The sequence below is a fragment of the Poromitra crassiceps genome (assembly GCF_964638095.1).
Source record: "Poromitra crassiceps genome assembly, chromosome: 7".
In the NCBI taxonomy this organism is placed as follows: Eukaryota; Metazoa; Chordata; class Actinopteri; order Beryciformes; family Melamphaidae; genus Poromitra; species Poromitra crassiceps.
Genome location: NC_139628.1, coordinates 45,313,889 through 45,328,385, shown reverse-complemented (window position 1 = coordinate 45,328,385; position 14,497 = coordinate 45,313,889). Strand labels below are relative to the sequence as shown.

The 14,497-nt window shown below is 45.7% G+C and overlaps 1 protein-coding gene across 4 annotated transcripts in view; it reads left to right on the top strand.

Moving 5' to 3' along the window:
- The first annotated feature begins 279 nt into the window (after positions 1-279).
- The window catches only part of LOC310780031 (RAS guanyl-releasing protein 2-like), a 65,369-nt gene continuing 51,151 nt past the window's right edge, over positions 280-14,497 (top strand). For all 4 annotated transcript variants that reach the window (XR_014552894.1, XR_014552895.1, XM_083640567.1 and 1 more), the window contains exon 1: positions 280-549. The gene's annotated coding sequence lies outside the window, so the exon portion shown is untranslated. The remainder of the gene's footprint in view (positions 550-14,497) is intronic.

Below are 14,497 nucleotides of genomic sequence, written 5' to 3'. Positions count from 1 at the left end.
GTGGCGTGCACAGCCTATTTATTATGTTTAACAATAAATAAACAAATACATAAAGAGCCTAAATAGGCTAAATAAATATTAGACTACTAAAAATACGACATATCCCATCAGATTATGCCAAAACAAAACGATAAAGTAGCTGCTATCATGTCACCATGCATGTAACTGTATTTGAAAGCGTGTGAGGAGCCGCTACATGGTGCTGTCATACTAATAGGCGGGACTGTGGCTCTGCAGTGCGCGACTGCGCTGCACAGCTGGGACATGCGGTCCAGCTGCCTCTGCACCACACACACACACACACACACACACACACACAACTTGTATCGAGTGAGTGTATCCTACGCGCCTCTTCCGCGGATCGCCAGTTTGAGTTCACATGGGTTTGGATCATTTGCGCCTCTCGCCATAGCCAAATAGGCGGTTCGAGTTTGGTGATGGCGATGGTGATGTAACGCATTTGCATCGCAGCGCACACCACTCCACTCCACAACTGTTACGAGAGAGAGCCTCGCCTTCCCAGAGCATGGCAGTCTTCAAACTCTGAAGGTAAGATATAAGACTGAAAGTGTGTAACTTGTCTGTTAGTGGAGGGGCCACTTTGCTCATTTTGGACATTTTTACGCACGAAGTCTTTCTTTGGCTGCCTCAATTATATTTAGAAGCGTGTCAACCACAGTGGGATACCGCATGCATGTCTACAATGTGATGAATTACGCACACTAACATGCAAACGGTAGTCCATACAATCAAGTCTTGCAACAAGCGAGAGCTGCTTGCTTGCAACATTAACCACGGCAGTGCCAGGGTGAGGATTATTTCACGTTGACTCATACGGTTGTATCTGCTATCTGTTTTCGTTGGCAGCTATTATTCAGACTTGTAAAAGTGCTAGGATGCAGCCGGATACAAGCTGCCAGCTGCGTGTGTTATGGCTTCCAATTGTTGTGGCATGCCATCATGATGTGATGGCATTTAGTCCATTAAGTTTGCATAATCAGTCTGTCTCCCCGGGCCTCTCCCCCTCATAAACAACCAAATGACTCGTTGTGCAGAAATGAATGGCATTCGTAACAGGCTAACTTTGGCGCAGTAAAGCCTCACATTGTACCCCATGGCACGCAAAATTTGGCGCAGTAAAGAATCACATGGTACACCATGGCACGCTAACTGGCGCAGTAAAGCATCACATGGTACACCATGATGGCACGCTAACTTTGGCGCAGTAAAGCATCACATGCTATGATGGTACTCAAATTGCTTTGGGGAGTCAAGCATCAAATATAGGCCTGCATGCGGGGATAATCTGCCATAAGGGAAATTGCCTGGGTTTGTGGTGTGTGTGTGTGTGTGTGTGTGTGTGTGTGTGTGTGTGTGTGTGTGTGTGTGTGTGTGTGTGTGTGTGTGTGTGTGTGTGTGTGTGTGTGTCTCTCTCAGGGGGATTTAGGGGAGAATTTAGGGCTGGGTGATTATTATCGATATCATCAGATGAGACTGGATATTGTCAGGGATTTTGGTTAGGCAGAATATTGTGAACTTAATGTTGCTTCTTCCTGGTCTCAAATGCAATGTGTTACACTACATTATCTGAACTTACTGTATTATTAGCCCCTTCTGGAGTAAAATGAACAATTATTACCTACCTGCTCTCATCAAATCCTACTGATTACACATGACTAATGATCATTACTGAATGATTTTCAAAATGTTCTTGCATGAAAGCACAAATACTCACCCCAAACATATCATCCATCACATTATCAATATCGGTCTACTCTAGAACAGTGTATGGGTCGGGACGTCGGGACCCAATTTGGATCCGTGGGGAGTGGGTCGCCAACTGGTCGTCATGGTAACTCATTACCGTATTTGTTTTGTGAGTTTGGGTCCCAGGGACACACAAAATTTATATTTTGGGTCCCAAGATGAAAAAGTTAACCCTAACCCTTTGTCAGTATCTTCTAGCCCAGTGATCCTCACTATTTCTTCGATGAGAGCCGCACTGGCAGGACAAAGTCAATAGGAGAGCCACTTTTACCGCAAAACACCAAAAGCCACCCCAACCAAGCACACCTGCCTACCATTTTTTTGTTTTATTGTTTTCCACACACACACACACACACACACACACACACACACACACACACACACACACACACACACACACACACACACACACACACACACACACACACACACACACAGACACACACACACACACACACACACACAGACACACACACACACACACACACACACACACACACACACACACACACACACACACACACACACACACACACACACACACACACATATATACCAGTTTCCCCTAGAAAATCTTTCCTGATTTCAAATTATATTATTGGTCATTCCAGATAAAGTCACTGACAACTTGGTGTGACGAGGAAGCGGTTACACCTTGGCGCCAGATAGAGCAGGAACTGGTAAAACCACATAGATTGGTGGATGTACTGCTCTGTGGAGTAAAACCTAGATCAGCAAGCAGAATGTTTGGTCCAATTATGGGTAGCTCTTTACAAACTTGGTTTGATGTACAGAAATATATGGGTTGTAATGTCAAACTCTGTGTTCGTTCCCCAATTTGGTACAACTATAATCTACTTCAGAATTTTGGTCCATACTTCAAAGATAGCTGGGCCTCTAAGGGGATTCACAGCCTTCAGGATCTGTATGATGAGAATGGACTACTCTCATTCCAAAAACTCAAAGAGACTTATTCCCTTCCTGGATTTTCCTGGTTCCTGTACCTGCAATTGAAATCAGCAATTCGTGCACATGGAGTGCCGTGGAATGCACCTTTACCCTCTCATCCATTGAACACCTGGATTAGCCCTCAAACATCCTCCATTGGACTGGTGTCCAAGACCTATAATGATTTAATCTCTAAAAAATGCATAACTCTGGGGGTGATTACCTCCTGGAATCGGGACCTCGAGGGACAGGACCCTCCGCTTGACTGGGACAATATTTGGACAAACATCTTCATCTCATCAAAAAACCCGGCACATCAGCTCATTCATTACAAATTTGTTCATAAATTTTATGCTACACCATACAGGCGCTTCAAGATGAAGCTTATAGATAGCCCAAACTGCACTAAATGTAACCAGAACACGGTTGGAACATATCTTCATGTTTTCTGGGAATGTCCTTCTGTTTGTAACCTTTGGTCCAAGGTGGCGGAGAGCCTTGAGAATATTCTGAAATTCCCAATTCCTAAACAACCTATGTTATTTCTTTTCAATGATGATTCTACTCTTAGTGATAATACCACGTTAGCCTTTAGGAAAATTATTTTCGCAGGCTTAACTGCCGCCAAAAAGACCATAATTCACTCATGGTTCACCCCCGACCCCCCATCAGCAAAAGAATGGTCGAATCATTTAAGGGACATTGCCCTCATAGAAAGATCGTTAGCTGTAACTCATAAAGCGCGGGCATCAACTGTAGAGGCCTGGGACATCCTTATTGGTTCTCTTTCAAACCCAGAGCCTCTTGTTCAGATCTAAGGTGTCACTCTGATAGGATATAAGATCTACACATATACACATTTCTAGTGTCCATATTTTTATTGTACTTGTACTTTTTATTATTTTTTTATTATTATTGTTTTGTTTGTCCGTTTCCCTTAAGTTTCTCTTTTTTTTCTCTCCTTACTCCTAACATGTATTTTTAATTTTTTTCTTTGCAAGGCATTGGTGATATAAATATAGCCTGTCAATTGTTGTATGTATGCATATGACTCCTTGTACTATTTATAGTACCGCTGTAATGATCTTCATTTGACAAAATTGAATAAAAATTTGATCACAAAAAAAAAAAGAAAATCTTTCAGGCCTGGAGGGATTTCGAAACGTACCCCGACCGCAACGGTGGGGGCCGTCGCTGGCGACGCTGAAGTTTTAGCTAACCTGTTCACATCTATGTTCGCAATGGCATCCCAAGTATCATCATACTATTATGGGATGCGATGCGAACAGTTGTATTATGGGATGTGCGTTTCCCAGGCAACGACACACGTTGACACGTTTTGGAACAGCGCTGCACGCTGGCACAATACTCCTAAAAGCAAAATGCTTATTGTTTTGAATGATTTGGCACCTTCTATTACTGTCAACACCAGTATTGTTGCATTGTAATAATATGTCATAAAGGTTTATTGAAAATTTGGGGAGAGCAGGGGGAAAAAAATCTTTAAAAAAGATCTTTAAAAAAAAAAAAAAAAAAAAAAAATTATTAGAGCCGCCAACTAAAGCTTCGGGAGCCGCCAGCGTCTCACGAGCCGCGCAATGAGGAACTAGGTTCTAGCCTATAGGGTCAATCAGGGAACTCTCTCTTTATCCTGCGTTGAGTGATGTGAAGGCATCATCTACCTGCTGCAGTCGCACTACTAATAGCAAATGAATAGGCTACAATCTATATTTGCTGTGAGTGTATAGGGTTACCTGCTGGGCCCCAGCTTTGTGATGAATAAAACAAGTGCGAGAGTCAAATGTCCAGGGTTCCCACGGGTTCTTGAAATCATTGAAAGTTTATGAATTTGAGAGGAAAATCAAGACCTTCAAATCAAAGTCTTAATAGACATAAATAGACGGGTCAAAAATGAAGTACTTTTGATCATTTTTACTTAACGCTATCATAAATATAGGCTACGTTCAGTTTTGTTTTGCTCAGTCAGTCCTCCTCCCTCAGTCAGTCAGTCAGTCAGTCAGTCAGTCAGTCCATCTGCTGATCTGTGCCGGTGGCGATCTGACTGCTTCAGCTTGCAGGTGATTTTCCTCCCACTGATCTCCGAGTGCTGGGCCGGTGATTACCTGCTCTGTGACTCGTATTGTGTTCTGATCATCTGATGTCATCTCTGAGCGCTGAGCCTGGTGATTGTCTGCTCTGTGACTCTTATCCGCCCGTGTTCTGGTGTCGGCACGCTCGGATTTGGCTCTTAAGTCGTGTCTGGCTGCCTGTCTGGACATTTCTGAAAGTCTCTACAGCTGCTGTCCAGAGGAGGAGGGAGAGCAGCTACTCAGTTAATTTCAGTGTGGCCGGTGTGGCTGAGATGTTTCTGATTACCTCTCGACCTGTTTTGCATATTGGACAAGCGTGCTTTGTGCACACACTCAGATCAGTCAGCGATTCAGAGAAATTCAAAGTCAAATGAGGGCAGCTGCCAGCATCCGCCATCATACATCACCCCTGCCGTGAAATCAAATCTGTTGCCGAAGCACAAATCAATGAAGCAATTAGTCTAAAGTCCAATTTGTCACACGCTAGCTTATTAGCTTGTCAGAAACCTCAAAGTCCCCCGTGGCCCCTGTGAGCTAATGGACCCAACGAGGGAAGTGCTGCTTGACTTGAAGGGATAGTTTGGATCATTTGATGTGGGATTGTATCAGGTACTACTGTTTGGAGAACCAGACAGCAGCCGTGGCACAGGAGAACCTCTGTATGACGCTACAACAGCACGTTTCTGACCCAAACAGTGAACAGTGATATTGATTTGTTTACTTAGACCGACCTTCTTTAGGTGCTCTCTATTCCTCTCTTGCTGTTACTGCAGTGCAATTACTTCAGGCCGCTGGAGCTCGCTCCCTCCCTTGACATTTAGCATCATCTTCAACACCTCCACCAGCAGCCTCGTCTGCCTCAAGCTGCCTCATCTTCAACACCTCCACCAGCAGCCTCGTCCGCCTCAAGCTGCCTCATCTTCAACACCTCCACCAGCAGCCTCATCCACCTCAAGCTGCACCGGTGTCACACTTGTCAGGCAAGGCCGGGGCATAATTGGATCCTTTTGTGCATGGTTGCTGCTTTATTCCAATAGGATAGCAGCAATACATCTGGTAGGAGGAGGAGTAGGAGGAGGAGGAACAGCAATAAATCTGGTAGTAGGAGGAGGAGGAGGAGGAGGAGGAGGAGGAGAAGGAGGAGGAGGAGGAGGAGGAGGAGGAGGAGGAGGAGGAGGAGGAGGAGGAGGAGGAGGAGGAGGAGAGGAATAAACTAAGGCTGATCAGAGGGGGAGAGGCAGGGATAGAAATGAATGGGCAACAGAGGAAAAGAAAGCCGAAGAGAAAGTAATTACATGGGGCAGACCAGAGCACTGTTTGCTATCGCCAGGGTGAACGTGCCAGTGTACCAGTTTTCTCTCCACTGTCTTCTCTCTTTCGCCTTCTCTATCTCGCTTTCCATTTGCTAACCTCTATGCATCCATTCCACCCCTATTTCCTGCCATTCCTCCACCTCATTGCCTGTGTCTTCTCTCCCCCTTTCTCCTCTGAAAGTCTGTCTCTCAGCTTCACGCCAAGCGAAGCATCTATCTTTGGAGCGGTTTCTTTGAACCCTGAAGGGTCTTTCTGCTTTCGTTGTTTGGACTGTCTGGTGGCACCAAATAGCCGCAAAGAGATGCCTGAACAAGTGAACATGCGAGTCCTGTTCAGGAGAACTGTCGAGTGGCTCATTAGGAGTGAGAACGTAACCCAAACCAGCTACAGGAAACCACTCCAAAACACGAGGCTTTCTGGAGACAGATGTTGACATCTGATAGCCAGCTGTTACTGTTAGGCCTAACAACATGAACCAAGTGATTCAGCTCTTTCTTCTTGTTGTTCCTAACTGGGTATAAACATTAAGAGAAGGTCAATGACAGCAAAGAGCACATAAGTCCGTCATGCTTAGATTAACCCATTGATACCTGATGCAGCATTTGTGTGTGTATCCCTTTAAGACCGGTCTTAAAGGGATACACACACAAATGAGGGATATACACGCAAATGCTGCATCAGGTATCAATGGGTTAAGTCATTCCCCGGAATGTGTTGTCGGGATGACAGCTCACCAAAACTCAGTCCAAGAAGCAGCTACATGTGACCTTTGTTTACAAACCCTGGTTTGCATTTGTGAGCGCTAAATAAAAGAAAAAGAAAACAAATGTGCGATCGCAAACCCTCCTGGTACGTATCCGCTTCCCACTCATTTTCTATCTCATCAGCCGTGCAATGCATTCTGGTAGCGCCGCGGTGCGTTTCGAGGGACATGGCGTGACGTTAGCCTCTCCACATTTGCATAAAGTTAAGGTCTAGGCTACTATTATGCAAATCAGGGCCGCTCAGCGCAACTTTCCGCCTCTGGAAACCCCCCAAACTCACGTATAAACGTTTAAAGTAACCATTGTCAATCCAAAATGAAGACGGATTCAGCAACCGCATGGCTTATTTCTCACCCCAAATGTTTTCAGGAACACATTTCGGTGAACTATTTTCATAATAAAAGCAAATGTTTGCAACGAGCCGTCATGTTTTTCCACTTTGAAAACCCAGGGGGCAGACGGCCCAGCGAGTGACAGCGTTTTCATCCAATCGGGTGCAGCAAGGAACCAATCTTGAAGCCCGCCTATCAAGCGTCCACTCCTGGGAAGCAGCGCGAGTCGCGACCCCTCGTGTCCAAAACGGCTCCTGTGGAAACGCACCATCAGTCTTCTGCTAGTCTTCTCTTTTCCCCTGCTTGCCATCGTTGCTCCCCCTCCCAATGTTTGTCTCTTGCTCCCTTCTTGGATCACTCTACCACCACCACCACCCTCCCCACCTCCTCGCCCCCCACCCCCCTTCCCGTGAAAAGGGCCAGAGACCCTGTATAATGTTATTGCTGCATGCGCTCCCCTCACCTTTAAAGGCATGATGGTTGGAACGCATGGAGGGGGGAGGCAGCGGGTGGGGAGAGAGAGATAGAAAGAGAGAGAGAGAGAGAGAGAGAGAGAGGGTGGAAGAAGCTGGAAAGGGAAAGAGTTGGAGCTATAAATCAGCTTGATTTGATTTATTTATAAAGCAATAAATCGCGCACTGACTGGAGTGAATGGAATGACGTGCGGTCGATGAGGGGAGATCGAAGACGCTGGTCATGGCTGCTGGATGCTAGTTGGTGATCATCAGTGAAGGCAGAGATGCTGCTGATTACGACGACGAGGTCGGGGGTTCATCTCTGCAACAGATGTCAGGCGTGCCTGGCTGCATTTCAGAAAGGGAACGTCGAAAGAAAACTAAAACGCCCGACTGCAATTAGCCTGTGGTATCCGGCACCTGCAGAAAGGAAAATGAGCATTCATTTAGCGTAGTTTTCACACTGGGTCTATGACAATCTGTACTGTGTTCATCTCAACGTGTTCGCTGCATTTCACAGCCTTGTTCAAGTCCTCGTCTTTCACCCCTACATCAACACTAATACAGGAAACTGTGGGGTTTTGTGGTGTGCTCAGGGATGAACGCCGTTTTAGGGAGGAATACATAAACAGGAACTAGCGAACGTGGTTCATGCTATGGGGTTATTAACAAGCTGGCTGGGCCGATGTGAAACCCCCAGTGTTCAGATAGATCACGAAACTACTGTGCCAGCTGTTTGAAAGCACAGTGAGGCTAGTCCAGAGAGAATCACTTTTTTAGGCACGAGGAATCGGTGCAAATAAACCCAAAGAGCAAATGAGTCTTTGGTTACTTTTGAGAACAAGCTGTTAATTTGAATGATATCACTCTATAAACACAAAGAGCAAATGAGTCTTTGATTACTTTTGAGAACAAGCTGTTCATTTGAATGATATCGCTCTATAAACCCAAAGAGCAAATGAGTCTTTGATTACTTTTGAGAACAAGCTGTTCATTTGAATGATATCGCTCTATAAACCCAAAGAGCAAATGAGTCTTTGGTTACTTTTGAGAACAAGCTGTTAATTTGAATGATATCGCTCTATAAACCCAAAGAGCAAATGAGTCTTTGGTTACTTTTGAGAACAAGCTGTTCATTTGAATGATATCGCTCTATAAACACAAAGAGCAAATGAGTCTTTGGTTACTTTTGAGAACAAGCTGTTAATCTGAATTATATCACTCTATAAACCCAAAGAGCAAATGAGTCTTTGGTTACTTTTGAGAACAAGCTGTTAATCTGAATGATATCGCTCTATAAACACAAAGAGCAAACCGTTTCTTTGTAATCAGATGTAATCCCACTGTAATCCCATTACATTTGCTAACCGATGGTTGAAGTGTTACACCCACGCATCTTTGGGTAACAACAGGAAGTGAGACTGGTGACTTCAGCACCACAGAGCAACAGAAAACAACATGTGGGCAAGGCGGACTGAGACCTGAACGTAGGTAGTCTGGCTTTTCGTGGTCAGAGAGAGTCAAGCACTATATACTGTATGTCACTTTTCTGCTCTTTGGCACAATACGCATCGCCAGCGTTGCCAGACGTCCGATAATAGACCCTTTTCACAGCTGCCATTTTGGGACTAAGAGGACGGATAAACACAGGTGCAACCAACTCACTAACCCCAGCACTGGAACACCAAAATGGACTGGATGTTGGAAACTCTAATGAATGTTTTGGTACACCTGTGTTTATCCTGCCTTTGGGACACAAAATGGCCACCGTGAAAAGGGTCTATTATCGTATTTGTACGATCATTTCGACCTCTGTACGATGTACGATCAATAATCCCCAAATCAATCTAATCCTACGTCTTTCTTCTTTGAACCTTTCTAATCCTACGTCTATCTGTTTATAGAACTGAACAGTCACGTGACATGTTTTGCCCCAGAAGTGAGTTTCCCACTCATTTTCTCCATAGACATTTTGAAAAATCCTTATATAATGAGTTTTAAGGCTGGAACCAAGCCAACCCGTGACCTACTAAATCGTGAGAGTGACCATAAAACATTTCAGTGGGAGCTACGATAATTTACCTCCAAAAACGATAATTTTGACCCTCTGGAACGATAATTCAACATTTCCCATTTGGCAACACTGCACATCACCACGTGTTTCTTATCTCTCATTCATCGCCCAGCGAAGACCTGAGCAGGAAGTGGGTGTGTGAAGGTGATAACCCAAAGTGTGTGAGAGAGTAAGGGCGTTTTCACACCTGATGGGTCGCTTCCTTGGTCCACACCTGATGTGAGAATGTGACATTATGTTTTTCATAAGACACTCAGATAGTCTCCCGGGGTGGACAAAATCAATGTCAAGAGATATTGTTGCCTTTATTCGATTTATTGAGTAGTCAGACAGGAAAGATAGGGGAGAAAGATGAAATACGGCAAAAGGGCCACGGGGTACCACGGGTCGGATTCGAACCCTGCAGGCCCGACCGCTGGAAGGACTAAACCTTCATGGTACCTCTTCAATGATTGTCTCGGTCCGGTTGTTTTGGTCTGCACCCGAGTGTGACTGCTGTGTTCACACAGCACCAGCACAAATGAACCGAACCAAAAGGGACGACAAACCAGAGTTCAATTCAACCAAACTAAACAAGACACGTGTGAAAGCACCCAGAGAAATCTATTCGAATAGGCTCCATTGAATTGAATTGAATTGAATTGAATTGAATTGAATTGAATTGAATTGAAAAGTGAGAATAAGAGTCCTCTATTATACTACTTGGAAAAACTCAAAACGCAATCCATGTGTGGCTGTTTGTGGCAACGCAAAAAGGAACACCCACACCCACACACACACACACACACACACACACACACACACACACACACACACACACACACACACACACACACACACACACCCTTCCGTTATTTGTTATGTCGCTGACTTTCACATCTGGTAAAGGACAGAATTTTCAGCAGGAAGCCTCTGAACAAAGAAACGAAAACAGACGGGCTTTTACGCAACAGATCCCGACACAATGATATATTGTTGTGCGTGGTGGGCGGGGCGGAGGCGCACATCATAACACGGCCTCCGTAACATCTTTCCCATGCTTTACATATACGTCGTCTATCAGCGCTATATTTGTGTAACATGTTGTGTAACGCATGGTATGCTTAACGCATGCATCTTAAAGGAACAGTGCACCAAAAAATGAAAATGATGTCCTCATCTACTCACCCTCATGCCAGTTGAAACACGGGTGAAGCTTGTGAACTGGCACGAGGGGAAGTAGATGTGATGACACAATTTTCATTTTTGGGTCAACTGTTCCTTTAACCGTCCACACACAGTCGTAGTGTTACCGTATGTGTGTGTAAGAAGTTCACATTTCGCAGCCAGATGTGGCACAGGAATATGAATACAGAAAACATGGTTATTATAATATGAAGACATTCCACTCTGACAGCTGCTGTGTCCTAGCAAGAGATTGTGAAATCTTTTATCATGACTTCCCTGTTATTTCAAGTATGCAGCAAGTACTGCCGGCCGCCTCCCTCGCACGTTCGTCAGAGTGTTTCCCTTTGCTCGTGCTGCCAGATCCTGATCAATGTTTACACACACACACACACACACACGCACGCACGCACGCACGCACATACGCACGCACGCACGCACACACACACACACACACACACACACACAGCACGCACGCACGCACGCACGCACATACATACGCACACACGCACACACACACACACACACACACGCACGCACGCACGCACACACACACACACACACACACACACACACACGCACACAGTGTTTCCCTTTGCTCGTGCTACCAGATCCTGATCAATGTTTACACACACGCACGCACACACATACGCACGCATGCACGCGCCATGCACGCACGCACACGCACGCACACACACACACACACACACACACACACACACACACACAGCGTGCTCCCCTTTGCTCGTGGTATCAGATTCCCATCATGACTTTACCTCCCTATTTCATCTCTCCATCCCTCTTCACCTCTTCACTCAACAGTCTTTCTGTCTGAGAGGCTGAACTGAAGTGAGGAGCAGAGTCCTCTCTGCCTCTCACTCTCTCCTCTCTCTTCTTGTGTGTGTGTGTCTCTCTCCCTCTCTCTCTCTCTTTATCTGTCTCCCGACTCTCTCCTCTCTCCCCTCTCTCTCTCTCTCTCCCTCGCTCTCTCTCTCTCTCTCTTTATCTGTCTCCCGACTCTCTCCTCTCTCCCCTCTCTCTCTCTCCCTCGCTCTCTCTCTCTCTCTTTATCTGTCTCCCGACTCTCTCCTCTCTCCCCTCTCTCTCTCCCTCTCTCTCTCTCTTTATCTATCTCCCGACTCTCTCCTCTCTCTCCCTCTCTCTCTTTATCTGTCTCCCAACTCTCTGCCCTCTCTCTTTATCTGTCTCCCGACTCTCTCCTCTCTCTCTCTCTCTCTCTCTCTCTCTCCCTCTCTCTCTCTCTTTATCTGTCCCCCAACTCTCTCCCCTCTCTCTCTCTCTCTCCCCTCTCTCTCTCTTTATCTGTCTCCCAACTCTCTCCCCTCTCTCTCTCTCTCCCTCTCTCTCTCTTTATCTGTCTCCCGACTCTCTCCCCTCTCCCTCTCTCTCCCTGTATCCCTCTCTCCCTGTATCCCTCTCTCTTCATCCCCCCTGTAGAAACAGCAGCTGCTAATCTCAGTTTGCAGCCGGTGTCCCCCGACTAGCTGCACGCCCGGGGAAAAGGAAACGTTTCCCTTCCTGCTGGTCTGTAAATAGAGCCTGCCAGTAGCTGCTCTGTAGGCCTCTCTGGAGGACTATATCTGTCCCATCATGCAACACCCCTGCTCAACTTCCTGAAACAAACTAAGGGGTGTTGGATAGATTAGGGTGGCGGAGGGAGTCATTCATATGTTGTATTCGCGTTATCATTTGCCCATATCAGGACGCTTCTGCATACAGTATGTCATTTTGTAATCGTTATTCCGTTTTAGACCCGGAAGTAGATTACTCCTACCTTGATCATTTTTAGACTTGCCAAAAAGCAAAAAACAAACTGTTATAAAGTTTTTATATTTTTTCCGGATGAGAACGTAACATCCAAATATGTGACCAGTTTATCAGAATAATGCCTATTTGGACATTTTTAACGGGCAGTGACGAGCGTTGGCTGTGACCGGTCGGATTAGCTGGTGTCAACCCAGCTGGCAGTAAGAAAACACTGTCGATGTGCTTAATTGTAACTACCGTTACCCCGACCACCCAGTCGCCATAGCCATCGGCTCCTCGCAGCAGTAACGCTATGAGCATGTAACTGATGTGGGCACACTCGCCGCAGTGTAGCAGCTGAATGTTGCCAAACTTCATTCATAGTTTCCAGTTTATCGATGTTTACAATGCAACCGGCCGGCTAACGCTGAACCGTAAGAACTAATACAATTGCGAAGAGAAAAAGTGGGCGGGAAACATAAGGTGAATACATTTCAGAGAAGGGGTGTGTGTGTGTGTGTGTGTGTTGGGTGTGTGTGTGCGCGTGCAGGCGTGTGTGTGTAGGGTGTTTGTGTGTGTGTTGTACTTCTGTCTTCTTGACGAGCATAATTATACTGCATGTCCTCACAAGGATGGAGAGATGAGGAAAATCCTAGCTGTTTTATAAATCTATGCTCCCCATCAAGATGTGTTACTTAGCGGTTCTGCGCATGAGTGAAGTTTCTGGTACCATATGAAACTAGAAAACCTCATGTGGAAAACACGCTACAGCGTTAAAGCCCTCGCCGAATGCGCCGAGGGCTATTACAAAGTATATTATGCACTACATTCTCTCTTGGGCTAATTTCTAGTCACTGAAATCCTCGTGAAATCACACAATTGACTCATTTTGCTGGCTACCATCGGAATTGCTCCAAGTCGAGGCTGAAGTTGGAGCTTGTTCCCAGCTTCAGGCATCTATTGGTACCAACCATGCTATAGAGGCCATTTACACCTGCCACTAACATGCATTTTCTGCGATCAGATTGCAATCGGATAGTGCTTGACCACATTAGCATGATTTAATTTACACCTGGCGTTCGCATGCGTTTTTTGGGTGATCAGATTGCAATCTGATTGCAATCTGATCACCCAAAATGGGTGTCCTCTCAGTCCGCATACAGTTGCTGTATGCGGATTGAGAGGACACATTGAAAGGAGACATTGCATTTACACTTGTCTTCAATGTGATCACAATGCATCCCTGACCACCTCCGGAGGTGGTTTGGCCGATCAGATCGCAATCCGTCTTCAATGTGTCTTGGGGGCGTTTACACCTGTACTTTCAAGTGGTCAAGCACTATCCGATTGCAATCTGATCACAGAGAAAACGCATGTTAGTGCCGGAGTGAGGCAAAGGGGCTTACGGGAAATGTAGTCTCAAGTTTGACTACAATACCATGGTTTCGTGTTCTTTATGGCATGTTCCAGGTGTAACCCTTCTGCTTCCTTTCTGAGTCAGTATCTCCGCGTTAGGTGTTTCGTGGTCTTCCTCCGTTTCTTTTCCCCTGAGGGTTCCACCAAGGGCCTGTCTGCGGGGCTGCTTGGTGTCTTAGTTACGCAGTGTGTGGCCTACCCATACCCATTTAACCATAGCTCTGTCTATCTGAAATCAGGATATAGTGTGAAAAACTAGAAAGTGTTTTTTTTCTCTCTCTGGGCCGCGGCTTCAGGATCTACAGTACTCTACTTCCTAGAACCAGTGATGTCACTGGCTCTAGGAAGTAGAGCAGGTCTTGAAGCTGCGCCGGCTCACATTATTCAAGCTACAGATTGTTTACTT